This window comes from Narcine bancroftii, chromosome 12 (assembly GCF_036971445.1).
Source record: "Narcine bancroftii isolate sNarBan1 chromosome 12, sNarBan1.hap1, whole genome shotgun sequence".
NCBI classification, from domain to species: Eukaryota; Metazoa; Chordata; class Chondrichthyes; order Torpediniformes; family Narcinidae; genus Narcine; species Narcine bancroftii.
In genome coordinates, this window is record NC_091480.1 from 15,203,786 (window position 1) to 15,222,719 (window position 18,934).

The following is an 18,934-nucleotide window of genomic DNA, read 5'->3' on the forward strand; positions in this document are numbered from 1 at the left end:
TCCACCTTGAACCCCCCCCCCCCCCCCGAGAGTGCGGGCTAAGGGGACGCCGACCCAGATACATGGGACTCGGCGCTTGAGCAGAAACGGTCTTTCAGTTCCTCCTGGGACCGAGCAACACCTGGATTTCTGCTCATTGGTTTCAAAGGTTTCCTTGTTGCTCATTTGCCGCCTTCTGGGGCAGGAAGGAGAGTGGTTCCCTGCCCACTCAAGTTCCTGCGCCTTACGGTCAGGGCAGACGTCTCCGGGTCGATGCTAGAGGTGCGATTGACGGGAGTCGGGAGGGGGAGAACACAATGCTTTGCGATGGGAAGGCAGGCCACAATATTATACTGTTCTATCGCATTTGGGGTTTTTTTTGTGTCTCCTGTACTGTGGGTACTCATCGCTCAGATTACTTTATCGCAGTTCAGTTCGGGGCAGCTTCCAGTCCACACATCCCATGCGCATTGGTGACTTCACACTTGAGAAACTGGCAACCGATGTGGGAACATCCTTCGGGGTAAACCTGTGTTCCCGCTTTCCCGGACAACGAATAAGTGCCTATAGTCCGTATCCCGGTTTTCCGGGACTGGTTTTATACCCAACTCCCAGCCGGTTCGTACCCACAGACTTAAGTCCGGAGTATAATGAAAAATGGCCGGAGTGCAAAGGGTTAAACTTCAGTGTTAGTAATGGATGGGTCTCTGCATTTTACAGCCCCCCCCCCCCCCCCCCCCAATTTGTTGACTGTTAAAATGCCTGGAAAATAAGTAGTTGAGAATGATTACCACTTATCACGCTCAATTGATCTATGAAATACCCAGTCACAGCGAAAACTCTCTTCCAGTAAACTGGCTGCTGAATGAATCCAGTGAAAAGTGAGGAGGAGGGGGGGGGGGGGTTCACGTTCAAAAGTGACATAGCCGGACCCTGGTCTGAGTAACGGTAAAGCCGCGGTGCCCACACGCACCAGCGAGCGAGCGAGAGAGAGCCGGTGGCCGGGGCGCTCACTGCCTGCCAGACGCATCGGTTCGCCACCAAGTTCAGGAAAGTGGCTGATGAGGGTTTCCTGGAATTGGTTTCTGACCTCCTTTAGACAAAGTGATGCGCAGTTCAGATTTCGGGGAAGGGCCAACCACATCAATGAAACTGCAAAAAAAATCAACCTTCTCTATTGTACAAAGAGGTGGCACCAAAGCAACGTCACCCGTGGCGCTTCTCTCTCGACCCCCCCCCCCCTCCATTTCTTTGAATTCTTCATCTCATTCCAAGTTGCAGTTTGACTAACTGAAGGGGGTCGCCGGGAATGGGGGGGAGGGGCTATTTGCAAAGTCGCTGCCAACTTGGATGACACCACATTGAGGGGCCACCCGTGTAAGTTTGTGGTTCGTTTTCTGTAAGTTCCAGTAAGGGAGAGACCTTCGAGCTCGGCTATATTTGAATGGTTTGCTCACCGTGGCCTTGATAACGTCCCAGCACTGATGGGCTGGCCTGGGATTTCTCCCCCAGCTGTTTCGGTGGCTGCCACTTAAACAGATAATACGCTATTAAATTAAGATGGGAAAGATTAGTTATATAAAAACATTGAAACAAAGATACACGAACTACCCAGCAGGTTCGTCTGCAATCCGTGGAGAGCAAATAAAATTGGATTGATGTCCATTAACTATGAAAATGCTACAGGTTCAAATAAGAGTACTTTGAAATACTGAGATTAAAAAACAACGCTCAGTGGTTGAAGTTAAACAACGCTGGAGAAAGTCAGCAGGTCAAACAGCATGTCCCCCAAAGTTCCTCAACATGATTATCCAACTGCACGAAAACCAACAAGGTCGGGTCAGATACAGCAATGAGCTCTCTGAACCCTTCTCCATTAACAATGGCGTGAAGCAAGGCTGCATTCTCGCACCAACCCTCTTTTCAATCTTCTTCAGCATGATGCTGAACCAAGCCATGAAAGACCTCAACAATGAAGACACTGTTTACATCCGGTACCGCACGGATGGCAGTCTCTTCAATCTGAGGCGCCTGCAAGCTCACACCAAGACAGCATCCTTTATGGAGCCAAGATAAAGATACATAACGGATATTTCGGGCGTGAGCCCTTCATCAAGGTATGAAATGCTGACCTTGAAGTGCTAATGTTTTTTTTTCTCTCTCTGCTACCTGACCTGCTGGGGCCCCACATTTCTGTGAGGGACCCTGGACAAAGTGGTGACTCACTGTCTTCCATAGGCAGTCAAAGTTAAAGAATTTCATGTATGTTACATTCTAAATGTACTTTTACTTGACAATTATGGGACCTTTACCTGAGTATGTCCATCAAGTTTTATTTGTATGGTGTAAAAACACAACACTGGAGAAACCCAGCAGGTCAAACAGTGTCCTTGATGTAGCAAAGACAGACACCTCACCAAATTTAAATTTATTTGTAGATTTAACATTTTTAAATGTAAATTTAGACATAGGGCACAGTAATAGGCCTTTCAGCCCATAAACCCATGCTGCCCAATTCACCTACAACCCTAGTTTTGGAGGGTGGGAGGAAATCGGACCACCTGGAGGAAACTCACGCAGACGTGGAGAGAACGTACAAGCTCATTACAGACAGCAGTAGATTCAAACCCAAGTCCCAGTTGCTGGTGCTGTAACAGCGTTGCGCTAACCGCTAAGCTAACTGTGCTGCCAAAAGTTTCAGGCTTGCGCCCTTCATCAAGGTATGAGCAAAATGTAGGCAAGCACCTGTTGGAAACGAAAATCTCTAGCTGAGATTGCAGGGATTTTGTAGGCCCAGGGTGTCGAGAGTTGAGGATCGAAGTTTGGATATATTCAGTCATTCAATGTGGGGTCAGAATGGCATTCTCTGTGTGGTGCAGCAGTATCGCTGACATTGTTCAACCTGCTGATTGTCTTTTACTCCAGATTCCAGCATCTGCAGTCTCTTACATCCCTGGCCTTCTTTTACTCCCATGTTTCTGTGACTTGGTATTCCATCGTACAATTCCAGGGATCTTGGGCAGGAATTTCACTTTGGTCTGGAGTGAGAAAACAAGTTGAATTATATTCCTCGCCTGCCTTGTAGCCAGCTACTCTGGTTGAATGAATCTGGAGTATTGGGTACATTCCTTGTCCCCTTACTTGAGGAAGGATGTACTGGCTTTGGAGGTGGTGCAGTGGAAGTTCACCAGGTTGTTATCAGAGATGAGGGAAAATTGAGTCATCTGGGACTGTACTCACTGGAATTCAGTAGAATGAAAATGGACCTTATAGAAATGTATAAAATTATGAAAGGCACAGATAAGATAGAGGTAGGTAAATTGTTTCCATTAGTAGGGGAGACTAGAACTAGAGGATATAGCATTAAAACTCAGGGTAGTAGGTTTAGATGGAGACTAAATGGAACTGCTTTTCCAAGAGGGTGGTGAATCTGGAATTTGCCGCCCATTGAAGCAGTGGAGGTGACCTCAGTAAATACATTTCAGACAAGGTTGGATAGATTTTTACATAGTTGGGGAATTAAGGGATATGAGGAAAAGGCAAGTAGATGGGATGAGCCTATCATCAGATCCACCATGATCACATTAAATGGCGGAGCAGGCTCGATGGGCCAGATGGCCAACTCCTTCTAGTTCTTGTGTTGCAATTTGTGAATCCTGCACACAGCACTAAATTCAAATTTTATATCCTATCTAAATTTTAAGGTTGGCAATTGCAGCAGTCATTCCAATTGGATCTTCTTGACCATTATTCCAGCAGTAGGAGCTGATATGAACTTCAGTCATTTAAAGATATCATGTAAATTCACCTACTCTTGTTCTCCACATGCAACTCCTCATGACTGGACACTGCTATTCTCCGTGCTGCTGAACTGTACGCATTTTTAAATGTATGAGTTGGAAATGCTTAAAATTGTAAAGCAGTCAAAAGAACTCTTAATGCTTTTATTTAAAGCAGCTAAATGTTCCATCCCTCAGACTTTTTTTTACTCTCTACTGTTCCGTTAGTGTCAATGATCGGAGTCCTCGAGTATCATTTCACAGACTTTATTTTACATGATGTATCATGGCGAGCCAGCAACAATTCCCACTGCTATCTGACTCCAAAATGTACTTTTACAAGCAAGTACAGAGAGACAAACAAGCTGTTTAAAAAAGGATTATATCACAGGATGAACTTGTGAGGACTTCGTTAATATCTTTATTAGATTTTTGTATATTAAAATCTAAGTTTTGTCTAACGTGAAGCAGAATGTGTCAATAATCCTGTTAACGACTTTAACTATAATTAGGACTACAACTTAGCTTCAGAACAATGTTTTGCTGAACAGGTGCAGGCTATTTAAACGGGCTGTATGCCAACTATGTCAAAGCTGTCAGCACAAACTTTATTTCACAGATCAGTGCCAATTGTTTCTTCTTGAAGTAACATTTCTTCCACAGTTGGGGCTGACTCTGTGATAGTACAGATTCTATCCCCAATGTGTATATGTACATATGTACAGATGGTAGTATAGGATGACTGTGATTGGCTGAGAGTGTAGCCACACCTAGTGGCAGGTCTTAAAGGATTGCTCCTAGCCAGACCAGGTCATTCTGGACTGGTCGACCTACTTGTGATATGCTCCAGTCTTTTAGTTAATAAAAGCCTTGGTTTGGATCAACAAGTCTTTGGTTCTTTCGACGCACATTACAGACTCCTTGAGTGTAAGGGGCCAACCTTGAAAGATCCTTGCCTGAAAATAGAGGTCTTGGTGAGGCTCAACCAATTTTCAATACTCAATTTCAGTTCATTTGCATTTCCTCAAATAAGGAAGGCTGGATAAAATGTGAATTGGCTCAGACATTGAACTAAGGAAAGAATCCTTGGCACAAGAAAGGCCTTGTGTGGGGGTGAGGGGAGATCAGAGCCAGGGTTGGGGATTGAACTTGCAAAGGTCTGGTTTGGGTGCAGTGTTTCCTTTTAGATGCAATATAGCTGCCTGGGCTACACAAAAACCTGAGAAATTGTGAACTCTGCTCCATGTTTCTCCAGCTTCCTTTACCCTTCCTTCCTATTCCCCGCTGTCCTGCATCCAGTCATAGAACTCCTCCTTTTGTTCATTAATGATATGAAATATCTCTTCCCTTTTTCCTCTCTCTCTCTCTCCACAGACGCGACCTGACCTGCTGAGTATTTGCAGCAGCTTTCGTTTTTACTTCACATCTCCAGCAATCACAGTGTTTTGCTTTTGTGATTTCACCAGTAACTTTTCACAATTGTATTTCCACCATTCATTCATTCTGACCTATAGCAGACATTTGGTCTGCAAAAGAAGCTGGAGGAGGGCAGCACTTGTTTTTCATATATGAATAAGGGTGTAGGTGAGTGTTATATTTAGATGATTTTTCTTCTTGTTTGGTTCATGGAAGTTGTGATGAACCATGACTGGAATAAGTAATCACAGTGAAGATGTAAAGGTTGGTCGATTAGTCAGCCGAGAAATTGTTCTGAATTGAGGGAGTGAGGGGGCAGCACCAACTGAGTGCAAGCTGCACTCGCTAAACTGACCCCCGTTGCAGTTTCTCAATTATCAGTGGGCTGTCACAGGCTGCATTGAAGGATCACAATTCTGGAGCAGGCAAATGGATTGGGTTGAAGATGGAGCTGGGGGCATTTAGGGGGGATGTCACTCACCCTCCTGCGATTTGGGTTTGATCTTGACCCTTGAGTACTGCACTTTCTCCCTGATTGCGCGTCTTTGGGTTTTTCTCTGGTGTTCTGCCTTCTAATCAAATCCCAAAGACATGCTGGTTGGTTAACTGTAAGTGCCAGGAAATCTGGGGAATTTGCTGGGCATATGAGAGAGAATGAATGACGGAATAGGTCTGATGGACCTCCTCTGAGAGCCAGGATAGATTCACTCAGTGGGGTGAATGACCTGTGTTACAACATGAATAGAATAAGAGAAAGAATCAAATTTAAAACAGTATACAGTGAAACCCTGAATTTGAATATAATGCATCCGCTCCCACATCCGGGGCTTGTGGCAGGCCAGCGAGTGGTGGAGCGTGGTGCTGCGGAACTCTGGCAGCCACCTGCCCCGTAGGTCAGCCGGAGACGTGCACACCGGCAGCCGTTGGTCGAAGGTTTCCTCATCCATCTGCCACCTTCCTGCACCTCTCCCAAAGGTTCAACTCCTGCAGGAAGCCAATGCCCAGGTAACACAGCTGGAGTGTGGCCAGGTTGCGTCGGTAGGACAGGGATTTGTACGAAATGGAGATGAGGCAGATTGAACATGTTGCTGAAACCTCCTGGGTCCACGCTGGTGCTGATGTTCTCGCTGTATATGTGTAACTCCAATTTAGCGCGACCTCACTTTTTTTTGCGATGCCAAGCGATCATGTGATAATGGGGTTGGTAGCTCTACATTATATTTTTATTAAGATACTACATTAAATTGAAATTCAGACATACACCACAGTAACAGGCCCTTTCAGCCATAAACCTGTGCTGCCTGATTACACCCAATTGACCTCCAATTGGGGGTTGGAGGAAACCAGAGCACCCAGGAGAGACCCATGCAGACACAGGGTAAATGTACAAACGTACAGACGTCGTGGGATTCAAACCCAAGTCCTGATGGCTGGCGCTGTAACAGCGTTGCACTAACTGGTATGGTAACCATGCCACCCTAACTACTTTTGTGGTGGCAGGTTTCTAACTGGGCTTTTAAGAGTATTTACTTGTGCTGCAATGTCTGAGAAGTAGGAGTGGAGAGTTGAGATGGTTTAGGTCGGTGAATGGAAAGGGTGAGAATGGGACTGTTAAATGATAGGTGGAGTAGGGAGAGGGGCAGGAAGATGGCAGATGGATGAGGGAATTGCTTTACTTTAAAATACAGCTACTTGAGTCTTTATACCAGTTGGGCTTGTTGCAGAATGGTGTGGAGGTGGAGACTAGCTTACACTCTTTGCCATTTATAAACTGGCCAAAATTGGGTTTCCTTTTACTTTCCTCCAAACCAAATTTAATTCTATCATTTCCCCTCTTTAATACCGATTTCTGCTTTAGATTGTGACAGCAAAATGTATATACAAAAATTATTCTCATTGAGTGGCCTAACTTGCATGAATTTATTTTGTGCCTGAAGGCAAGAAACTCAAATGACTTGTATCTGTCTGAACTTGCTTTTCAATGATGTCATCTGTTCATGATCACCGGCTGGATTAACAGTGTTGCTAATTATGTGAATTACAGTCGTGTTAATGCACTTTTACACACCATTTATTGTGTAGGCAGTTACATATGCTACATACAGTGTATACACCCCCCACCCCCAGTTCTGACAGACTCACTTGAAGACTCAGACAGGATTTCCATCACTGCGAGATTCCCATCTATTCCAGGGTGTGAGTAAATGAGTTTATCTTTAAATTCAACATCCTGTGGAGTGATAGCCCAACTCTGAATTTTAGTCATAAGTTGAACCTGAGCTCTCCTCACTTGGTTAGATTCTGTGGGTGGTGCTCATGTCTGAGTCAGCTGCTTAGCGGTTGACGTCTAGACACATATGCACCAAATTTAGGCTAATTGGTACTGAGGAAGATCTGCATTATTTCAAATGACCTCATTTGAATGAGGTGTTAAACCAAGACCCTGTTTTTGCCCTTCAGGTGGATTTAAATAACCAATGCTCATATTTTGACGAGATGAAAAAAGCGACAACTGTTCATTATATTGTCACGAAACAAGCAAGTCGGAAGGCACTGCGATTGTAGAAATACACCAACTCGGGCCTGAAATATTGGTTATTCTTTGCTTCCTCTGGATGCTGCAGGATCTGCTGTGTATTTATTTTCATCATATTATTGTTTGTAGGTTCTAAAAATTAATTGCTGCTCATCCTCAATAATTACAGTAGCTACATGATGAACATATTTTATTGGATATAAAGCCCTGAGATATTGTGAAAGGTGCTCTAGAAGTGCAAATCTTTTTAACATCATTGAATCCTAATGTCAAAAAAAGGTACCACTTGAAAATCAAAAATCTGCAGATGCTAGGTATCTGAGGTGAAATCGGAAAACATGTAAACACTCAGCAGGCCAGACAGCAGCTATAGAAAGTGAAAAAGAGTTAACATTTCAAATGGAAGACCCAATGGATCCATATCTTGCAAAGTACTACCATGTGTATTTGCAGGAGTTATCTACTGCATCCGGTGCTCCCTTGATGGCCTTCTGTTCATTGGAAAGACTGGGTGTAGACTGTGGGATCACTTCACCGTCCACATCAGTGACAGGGATCTCCCAGTTGCCGACCACTTCAATTCTGCGCCCATGCTCCCATGTCTGTTCATGGTCTCATGTGCTATTTCACCAAGACCAGCTGTGAATTGGAGGAACAACACACGATTTTCCGTCTGGGTACTCTCCAGCAAGATGGCATTAACATTAATTTGCTGTTGGCCTACTCTCCAATCTCCCTCCCTTTTCCTTTTCCCTTCCTTTTCCCTCTTTCCTCCAGCCCTCCACCCCCTTCTCTCTATATTCACAGAGCCATCCTTCCTCCCCCTGCTTGCTGGTGTGCCCTCCCTCCCTTATCCACTTATTCCCTCCTGCCTTTGGAACTGTGCTCCTCCACCGGCCATTTTGTTCAGGCCCCTCCTGACATGTTTCCATACCTTAAAGAAGGGCACAAGCCTGAAACGTTGGTTATGTATCTATCTTTGTTCTTTGTTTGACTTGCTGAGATTCTCCCCCATTCTGTTTTTGCACAGAAAAAAAGTTCATGTTATATTACTTGTTCACCTTGGCAGCAATGTGAAGTATTGGAATGAATGTTAATATATGGAGGGGTCTTGCTGTGGTGTTCATCAACGGCAGGAAGCAAACCTATGGGGATTGATCGGGTAGTGGTTAAGTTACACTATGCATATTCTAGAAGCCTGACCATAAACCTGGTCATGAGTTCAAATTTTACTCTTGCAGTTGGGGATTTAAATTTCTTTATTACAAATTGAATAGTAGACCCTGCTGTTTAACAGTGAAGAAAATCTGTCGGCTTTATTTATGTCTCCAGCCACACAAATGTGGATAATTGTGAAATCGTACAGAAAATCATACAGTGCAAAAGGGTTGGCATAGCGGTTAGTGCCATGCAACCCAGGTTCAAATCCAGCACTGTCTGTAATGAGTTTGTACATTCTCTCCTACATTTCCTCTGAGTACTCCAGTTTCCTCTCACCCTCCAAAATGTACGGGGTGGTAGGTTAATTTGGGTGCAATTGGGTGGCACGGGTTTAAATGGCTGGAATCGACCTCTGCCATGTTATAAATAATTTTTAAAAAAATTAAATGGCGGATTTGGCATTTTCCTCATATCGCATGATTTTAAAAAAAATTAGACATACAAGAACTGTAATAAGTATATTTGGCTCTGTGAGTCGGTTCCGCCAAATTTACACCCCATTAACCTATACCCCAGTGCATTTTTGAAGGGTGAGAATAAACTGGAGCCCCCGGAGAAAACTCACACAGACATGGGGGAAACGTAGAAACTCCTTACAGACAGTGCGGGATTCGAACCCCAGTTCCGATCGCTGGCGTTGTAAAGACATTGCACTAACCGCTACACCGACCGTGAATAGGTTTTAAAATTTCTTATTTCAAATAATTAGGAAGGCAAATATGTCAGCCTTTATAGTAATGGTGTTGGAGCACAAGAGCAAGGATTTAATGGAGGGGTAATGTCCACGTCAGCTGCAGGCTCGTTTGTGGCTGACAAGTCCGATGCGGGACAGGCAGACACGGTTGCAGCGGAAAATTGATTGGTTGGGGTTGGGTTTTTCCTCCTTTGTCTTTTGTCAGTGAGGTGGACTCTGCAGTCTTCTTCAAAGAAAGACATGCCATGGGAACGTGGCCAATGCCATCAGTCCAAATGGGTTAAATCAATAAGATGTTCTGGAGAGAAGGTAAAGTTGCCTTCAATCTTGGCTGCATAGACCATCCCGTTTCTGTGTCTTATTATTGCATTAAATTAAATAAATAAAGTTTGTGAGTCACTTGGGGCTCAACGTGGATGCAAATGTGCAATAGAAGCACAGTGACTCGGCCCACCAATTGGCTTTGTTGGTTTATAACTGCACTTGTAAGACAAATGGAGCCTGATCTTGTACAAGTTCATTGTACTTTAACTGCCCTAATTACTTGTGGACCTCTATTCATTTAATTCGAGAGGAACCAGAATAATTAACATTTTTTTTTAACGTTAATTCAGTCTAGTTAATTTCTTTGTGTATTTTTTTAATTAATGCTTCGGCATTTTAGTTTTTCTTTATTTTAAAAAGATTTTAATAATTTTGAAAACTTTGAAAATTGTTCTGAATGTTGGTTGTTTTGTACTTAAGACCTGGCTTTGAACCGATCGCTGTCTACAAGGAGTTTATGTGTTCTCCCTGTGAACATGAAACTCCTTGCAGACATGGCAGAATTCCTCAGGGTGCTCTGGCTTCCTCCCATATTCCAAAGACATACAGATTTAGTAGGTTAATTGGTCACATGGGTGTAATTCAGAACTGCAATTCCATGGGCCAGAAGGGCCTGTTACGGTGCTGTATCTCTAAATCTCTAAATTTAAAAAGAAAATGTGAATACTTGAACACTTTTGACAGCCTGCTATGCTAGTTTTTATCAGCATTTGATGGGAAGGTCTTATTTTGCCCTTCTTTGCTCTTTTCACCATACAAAGGCATTACATCAAGCCAAAGTCTTGTCAGAGCACAGGGCCTCACCATTGATCATTGGTCCAGATTTTGCAGGAAGTAGGCCTTTCGGATCCACAAAAGTTTGAACTTATCGTGTAGGGCAATGGTGTGGGTGGGTGGGTGGGTGGGTGTGTGTACCTTGAAGCTGGCAGGCTTAATCTGTGCCAAGATCATATGTACAGAAACACTATCATTGAGCTTGTAGCATTCTGGCAAATCAAATGACACTTTTTAAAAATTTTAGCCATATAGCCCAGAAACCTGTGCTGTCTTAATTACAGCCAATTGACTCACCAGTATGTTTTGAAGGGTGGTGGAAACCCAGTCATGGGGAGAACGTACAAACTCCTTACAGAGAGTGCTGGATTTGAACCCTGGGTGCAGCCGTTGCAACAGTGCTACGCTAACTGTGGCACCCATTTCTATTTCTCATTGTTATGGATTCTCTGTGAGGCACGATGGGTGAGATCTGGTCTTTGTCTTAACTGGAATATAGAAATGAATATGGATAAAACATAACAGTCTTCGTTTAATTAAAGCAAGCTGTTCTTTACATTGACACATTTCTCCTGCTTTGTTACTTCTGTCCCATCATCCTCTTCTCCTACGTTGCCAAATGCCTGATGGATTAACGGTGTGATGTGTGGGAATCTTTGTGGGTCCCCAAAATGCTCCTGCTGTCAGTACATTGTGCATTAAGTAGGTCATCATCAATGATTTCCCCCACCTCTACCATTGCTATGGCACTTCCTCGAGATGATTCATCCTGGTCAGCGGCAAGGGGAAGCCCAAGAATGAATGGCAGCTCTGATTAAAGGTCTCAATTCAGATCTTTTTCAGTAACTCATTTTCTTTCTTTGGCTTGGCTTCGCGGACAAAGATTTATGGAGGGGTAATGTCCACGTCAGCTGCAGGCTCGTTTGTGGCTGACAAGTCCGATGCGGGACAGGCAGATGCGGTTGCAAGGGAAAATTGGTGGGTTGGGGTTGGGTGTTGGGTTTTTCCTCCTTTGTCTTTTGTCAATGAGGTGGGCTCTGCGGTCTTCTTGAAAGGAGGTTGCTGCCCGCCGAACTGTGAGGCGCCAAGATGCACGGTTTGATGCGATATCAGCCCACTGGCGGTGGTCAATGGGGCAGGCACCAAGAGATTTCTTTAGGCAGTCCTTGTACCTCTTTGGTGCACCTCTGTCTCGGTGGCCAGTGGAGAGCTCGCCATATAACACGATCTTGGGAAGGCGATGGTCCACCATTTTGGAGACGTGACCAACCCAGCGCAGTTTGATCTTCAGCAACATGGATTCGATGCTGTCAGCCTCTGCCATCTCGAGTACTTTGATGTTGGAGATGAAGCCGCTCCAATGAATGTTGAGGATGGAGCTGAGACAACGCTGGTGGAAGCATTCTAGGAGCCATTGGGTGATGCCGGTAGAGGACCCATGATTCGGAGCCGAACGGGAGTGTGGGTATGACAACAGCTCTGTATACGCTAATCTTTGTGAGGTTTTTCAGTTGGTTGTTTTTCCAGACTCTGTGTAGTCTTCCAAAGGCACTATTTGCCTTGGCGAGTCTGTTGTCTATCTCGTTGTCGATCCTTGCATCCGATGAAATGGTGCAGCCGAGATGGGTAAACTGGTTGACCGTTTTGAGTTTTGTGTGCCCGATGGAGATGTGGGGGGGCTGGTAGTCATGGTGGGGAGCTGGCTGATGGAGGACCTCAGTTTTCTTCAGGCTGACTTCCAGGCCAAACATTTTGGCAGTTTCCGCAAAACAGGACGTCAAGCGCTGAAGAGCTGGCTCTGAATGGGCAACTAAAGCAGCATCGTCTGCAAAGAGTAGTTCACGGACAAGTTGCTCTTGTGTCTTGGTGTGAGCTTGCAGGCGCCTCAGATTGAAGAGACTGCCGTCCATGCGGTACCGGATGTAAACAGCGTCTTCATTGTTGAGGTCTTTCATGGCTTGTTTCAGCATCATGCTGAAGAAGATTGAAAAGAGGGTTGGTGCGAAAAAGCAGCCTTGCTTCACGCCATTGTTAATGGAGAAGGGTTCAGAGAGCTCATTGCTGTATCTGACCCGACCTTGTTGGTTTTCGTGCAGTTGGATAACCATGTTGAGGAACTTTGGGGGGCATCCGAGGTGCTCTAGTATTTGCCAAAGCCCTTTCCTACTCACGGTGTCGAAGGCTTTGGTGAGGTCAACAAAGGTGATGTAGAGTCCTTTGTTTTGTTCTCTGCACTTTTTCTTGGAGCTGTCTGAGGGCAAAGATCATGTCAGTAGTTCCTCTGTTTGCGCGAAAGCCGCACTGTGATTCTGGGAGAACATTTTCGGTGACACTAGGTATTATTCTATTTATGAGAATCCTAGTGAAGATTTTGCTTGCAATGGAGAGCAGTGTGGTTCCCCTGTAGTTTGAGCAGTCTGATTTCTCGCCTTTGTTTTTGTACAGGGTGATGAAGATGGCATCACGAAGGTCCTGAGGCAGCTTTCCTTGGTCCCAGCAGAGCTTGAAAAACTCACGCAGTTTGGCATGCAGAGTTTTGCCACCAGCCTTCCAGACCTCCGGGGGGATTCCATCCATACCTGCTGCTTTGCCACTTTTCAGTTGTTCAATTGCCTTATATGTCTCTTCCCGGGTGAGGACCTCATCCAGCTCTAGACTTAAAGGCTGTTGAGAGAGCTGGAGCAGGGCGGATTTTTGGACTGAGTGGTTGGCACTGAAAAGAGATTGGAAGTGTTCTGACCATCGGTTGAGGATGGAGATCTTGTCACTGAGGAGGACTTTGCCATCTGAGCTGCGCAGCGGGCTTTGGACTTGGAGTAGGGGCCGTACACAGCCTTTAGAGCCTCGTAAAAACCCATGAAGTTGCCAATGTCCACGCTGTGCTGGGTTCGTTTGGCGAGGTTAGTCCACCACTCATTTTGGATCTCCCGGAGTTTGCGCTGAAGATGGCTGCATGTGCGATGGAAGGCTCGTTTCTTCTCTGGCCAGGACGGCTTTGCAAGGTGAGCCTGGTGGGCAGCTCGCTTCTTTGCCAGCAGCTCCTGGATTTCCTGGTTGTTTTCGTCGAATCAGTCCTTGTTTTTCCTGGTGGAGAAGCCCAGTACCTCTTCAGTGGATTGCAGTATGGCAGTCTTCAGCTGATCCCAGAGGGTTTCAGGGGATGAGTCCATGAGGCGGATTGCATCATCGAGCTTTGCTTTGAGGTTTGCCTGGAAGTATCCTCTCACTTCGTCTGACTGCAAGTTTCCAACATTGAACCTCTTTCTGGGGGCTTTACTGTTCCTGGACTTTGCCTTGAAGTGAAGGTTGAGGTTGCAGCGAACCATCCGGTGGTCAGTGTGGCATTCCGCGCTGGGCATGACCCTGGTGTGGAGCACATCTCATTTGTCACTTTCTTGCACCAGGACGTAGTCCAGGACGTTCCAGTGTTTGGATCGGGGATGCATCCAGGTAGTCTTCAGGCTGTCCTTCTGCTGAAAAAGGGTGTTTGTAATGACAAGCCGCTGTTCTGCGCAGAGCTCCAACAGGAGGCGCCCCTTGTCATTGCACTTGCCGACACCATGCTTGCCCAGGATTCCTGGCCAGGTTTCTGAGTCTTTGCCGACGCGAGCGTTGAAGTCGCCAAGGATGACAACCTTGTCGCTGTAGGGGTGCATTGAATGAGGTTGCGCAGATCAGTGTAGAACTTGTCCTTTTCTGCTGGTTCCGCCTGGAGGGTTGGCGCATAGACACTGATGAGGGTGATGCGACGCTTGTTTTGAAGGAGGAGTTGCATGGACGTGATCCGGTCCAAGTGGCCTGTCGGGAGGTTTTCGAGTTTGGAGGCAATGGAGTTCTTGACCATGAAGCCCACACCAGTAACTCATTTAATAAGCCCATCATAACAGTTTTTTAAAAAATTAATTATTGTGATCAGGTTTAATTTTCACCATACTCTCAATAAAGAATTCTTTCAAAAAACCATTCTCAACTTACTATAAAGTACTCATACTCTTCAAGTATTTGCAATATTTATAAATTGCAATCCAACAGTAAGCCTGCTTAGGTTATGAATACTTGTGGACTCTGAGAGTGCATTCTTGGATATTAAAATGCAATTTGTATTTATTCAGATTGTGAAATGTTAGCAGTATAAATATTTGGAGTTGTATTGTTTGTACAGAAATATAGCTTCAAGACCACAGATATGTCGGCAATAATCTAACATTATCTCTACCTGTTTAAAGTTTATAAATGAAATCGTTCCACCAGAATGTTCATGTCCATGATCAGCCATGATCTCGTTGAATGGCGGAGCAGGCTCGAAGGGTCGAATGACCTACTCCTGCTCCTATCTTCTATGTTTCTATGTTCTGCACTGTAATTCCATCTAAGTTTCCCCTTCGCTCTTGTTGAATCCTGATGTATGATGAATCTCATGCTCTAAGGGATAGATTGAGCCACGAAGAAAGGAATTAATTTATTTAGTTTTCTATCATCACCTTGGAACATGTTTCTCAGCTTTTTAAGCATTCCTGAAATGGACTCTCGCCACAAAACAAAATGCATCACTAAGTCTGTGAAGCAGTGAAATAAATAAGCAAATAATTTGTTTTAAATGGTTTTGCTTGATAGATAAATGTCACTCGGAGAAACTCCCCCGTCTTTCTTTGAAAAGACTAGATCAGATGAGGATTTCAGTTTAAAATCTCATCTGATAGTTTGTATTTCTGGCCCTCATTCATTGTTAGGTTGGATTTGCCATATAGCAGGGTTTCCCAAACTGGGTTCCATGGAAAGGAGTAAGGGTTACATGGAAGAAGTGACAGAGATAATAATGTGAAACCTGTTTAATTTACTTATTTCTTCTGAAATGGCCCATTATCATACTGTATGTCTGATGTACCAGCAATAATTCACAAAAGGTTGAGGAGTGAAACAATCAGGCTTTTAATAGCTAAAGACTGAAACACTATCAAACAACCATCCACCTCCTTGACTGATCAGGGCAAAGAATAAAAAGGGTGTCATGCAAGGAGCTATGGGGAGGATCAGTGTCGGGATGGAGGGGGGGGGGGTGGTGGTGTCCAGTCAGTAACAACCAATCATGGCATATATTTTTATAATTACATGTAAACTGTAAACTTCTGACAGCACACAAAAACAAAGGTTTTTACTACTTCTTGTTACATCTGAAAATGATAATCTTCAATTCAATTCACTACCTACAAGCCTTGCCCCAACTGATGTTAGCTTGATGAATGGCATTGTTTAATCTACATGCTACAATCTCTAAGCCACAGAGTAGAAAATCCAAATCTGACTTCAGTGACACCACTTTGTAGGAACAACATCCCTATTCAGATTTGATACTATTTATTGTCATGTAATAAAAAAACAAAATGTAATATTACACAAAATTGCCTTATGGCAGACAAAGATTTGCCATTAGCATTTGCCTGGTGCCCCTTACAGTCAGAGAAAGAGAGTCCCCCAGAGTCCCTGAGTGTCTGCATGCCTCTGCAACTGAAAAAGAATCCAGTTCTGTTCAAACCATCAGTGACCTGAGACCAGATCCAAACCTCTTGAATCCCAGTTCCAATACCCGGTTCTCATGAGCCAGTCGCTAGCAGCCCCCACCCTGTTGTGAGCCCTTTGACCTCCAGCAGTCCTGCTTGGGTTCCTCACCCACAAGTTGCCAACAACTCACTGTCTGTATATGCCTTTCAGCCACAGAGCCCTTCACTGTTCTGACACGTAGCAACCATCCTTTGGGTCATCTCTTCTGCTTCTCCTTCTCAATGGGGTGGGGTGGGGGTGTTCTCCACTATATTGGTGCCCTGTGCTAGTCCGCTACTCCCCGGGATTCTGAAGCCTTGATCAAAATTCTCCTAACATTTCCCTGTTTCGTGTAATGCTATCATACACCAGATTCTTTTGCATCTCTGCCTATTTCCTGCATCGTCCATCCCACTGAAATGTGGATCAAGGCAATACACATATGATATTTCAGTGATGCAACCTTTTCCTAGTATCTTGGACTCAACACATTTATTGGCATCACTGAGTCTGATTCAGTCCAAACTTCACCCTGGTGCATTTCCAGAAGTTGTTACTGAATAAAACTCTCAAGTAAGCACTCTAATTTCCTAACCATGATCAATGTCTTAACAACAATGCAATGCTATGAGAGGTCAAGTGACGTGAAGGGAGGCGTACGACGTGTCCCTGAGAGCTCCTGGACAAGGACAAGGGAAAAACACCTAAAAATTGAATTCAGAGTAGATTAAAAGTATAAAACAAAAGAATAAATCCCTTCCAGAAGCAAATGGGAGGAAAATAGAGTGCAGAGCAGTGTTGAACTGCGAAGGTAAAAAAAAAAACCCAGCCTGCCTCGACCAACAGCAAGATGGCGCGGGCATTGGGCTCAGAACCCTGGGGGGAGCTGCAGTGGCCCGACACGCCCCCCCCCCCCCCCCCCCCAGTGGTCACCCAGTAGGGTGACAGTGATAGAAGTCAGCAACCACCAGAAAACAGGTGACGCAGTCAGAGACCAGTTGCTGGGAGGCCTCGGGCCAGCAGAGGAGCTGAAACCAAGTCAGCCACCTCGAGGAGAATGGCGGGAGTGTGGGCTCAAAGCCAGATGATGGGTAAGGGGATGACAAGGGGAGGCGCAGGAGCAAGCTCTCGTGATGAGTTCTGACAGGCGGCAGAAGGGGAAAGAGGGAAAATATGGGAAGCAGTGACCCCATGACACAGAGCACAGCAGATTCACCTGAGGAAGTTGGGAATGATGTGGAAGATGATGCCAGGCTGCAAGGTGGCAGAGTGGGGAAGGAAAGGGGGCTTGTAGTCCTCACTGCGGACAATTTTAGAGATGATGGATAAGTTGGAAAAGAGACTTTCATTGGACTTGAACAGGAGAACGAGCCAGTTAAATGTTAAGTTGGACAAATGCAATTCAGTATTAAATACTTTGCAAGGGAGGGTAACAGAATTGGAAGAAAGAACTGGAAACAATGAAGACAAGATAGGGCAATTGGAAAATGAAGCTCAGCGTGGGGGACAGAACTGGCACGTTCAATACAAAAAAATTGATATTCTTGAAAATTATAGCCAGCACAACATGCTTAAAATAGTGGGATTAAATGAAGGAATGGGGAGAAACTCCATAGCCTTCTTTCAATGCTGGCTTCCAGAGAATTTGGGGAAAGAAAGCTTGGGGGAATCGGTGGAGATCGAAAGGGCCCATTGGTCCTTGTTTGCATGCCAGGGCCCCGAACAAAGGCCACGCTCAGTGTTGGTGGAGCTACTGCACCGAGGAAAGAATTTGAAGAGCAGCAGTCGCTGGGGCAAAAGCAAGGGGAGGGCCTTTAGATCTGGAGGGCAATAAAGTGTGTTTTTTATCCTGTTATCAGTGGGACCCTCCTGCATCAAAGGAAGGAATTAGAACCACTGAAAAGGGCAGCAAAGAAAAAGGGGTATGATTGTGTAATCAGATACCCAGCAAACTTGAAAATAGTCATGTGGAGAGGAGAGAGGAAATTTTTCTCAGACCCAAAAGAAGATCAGAAGTTTTTCAAAAAATCTGCAATATGTAACAAACGTCAACGGGGACAATGCTCATGAAATAATGACAGTAAAGAATTGAAATAAAAGGGTGTAGGAGTGGAAAGGGGAAGAAATGTAATGAGGAAATTGGTCCCGGAGATTTGGGGAAGGTGGGTGAATAGGAGAGGGAGGTGGATGGCACAACCTTTAATATAGAAGGGGGTGGTGATGATGTGGGGGATCAGAAGGAAAGATCTGAAAAGGGATGGTGAGGTGGAATGTATGGGGGTGGTAAGTAATTTTAATGGTGGATGTTGTAAGGGGTTGGGGTTTGTTGTATCTTGTGCTACTTCTGTTTTTTCCTTTTGTTGACATTTTTTTTCTTCTCTGTCCTTTTTGGGTCCATGGTCCTCATTTTTGTTTTTTTTTTAAATCTTCCCAGTGTTTGTCAAGGGCCTGGTGGGCTGGAGCAGACGGCTGAATGTAAAAAAAGTTGGACGAGCGATGGACGTGGGGTGGTGAAGGTGTGGGGGAAACGCAAGCCTGGGAATCTCTGGGGCAATGGCTAAGAGAATAAAGTACGTAGTGGCTTGAATGGGACAGTGAAGAGAAAGAGAGTCTTGGGCACATAAAGAGAAAGGAAATGGATCTAGCCTTTCTCCAAGAAACACATTTAATGGA

General features: G+C 44.9%; 2 protein-coding genes across 5 annotated transcripts in view; one reads left to right on the forward strand and one right to left on the reverse strand.

Moving 5' to 3' along the window:
- The window catches only part of clec16a (C-type lectin domain containing 16A), a 210,582-nt gene extending 197,214 nt beyond the window's left edge, over nucleotides 1-13,368 (forward strand). Inside the window, exons 25-26 of one of the 4 annotated variants that reach the window (XR_011347332.1) lie at nucleotides 1,598-2,096; nucleotides 3,684-4,629. The gene's annotated coding sequence lies outside the window, so the exon portion shown is untranslated. Of the gene's footprint in view, nucleotides 1-1,597; nucleotides 4,630-13,168 lie in introns of those variants that run through there. The other 3 variants (XR_011347333.1, XR_011347334.1, XR_011347331.1) reach the window with 3 other exon arrangements.
- The window catches only part of socs1a (suppressor of cytokine signaling 1a), a 48,569-nt gene that overhangs the window by 3,171 nt on the left and 26,464 nt on the right, over nucleotides 1-18,934 (reverse strand). The window lies entirely within an intron of this gene.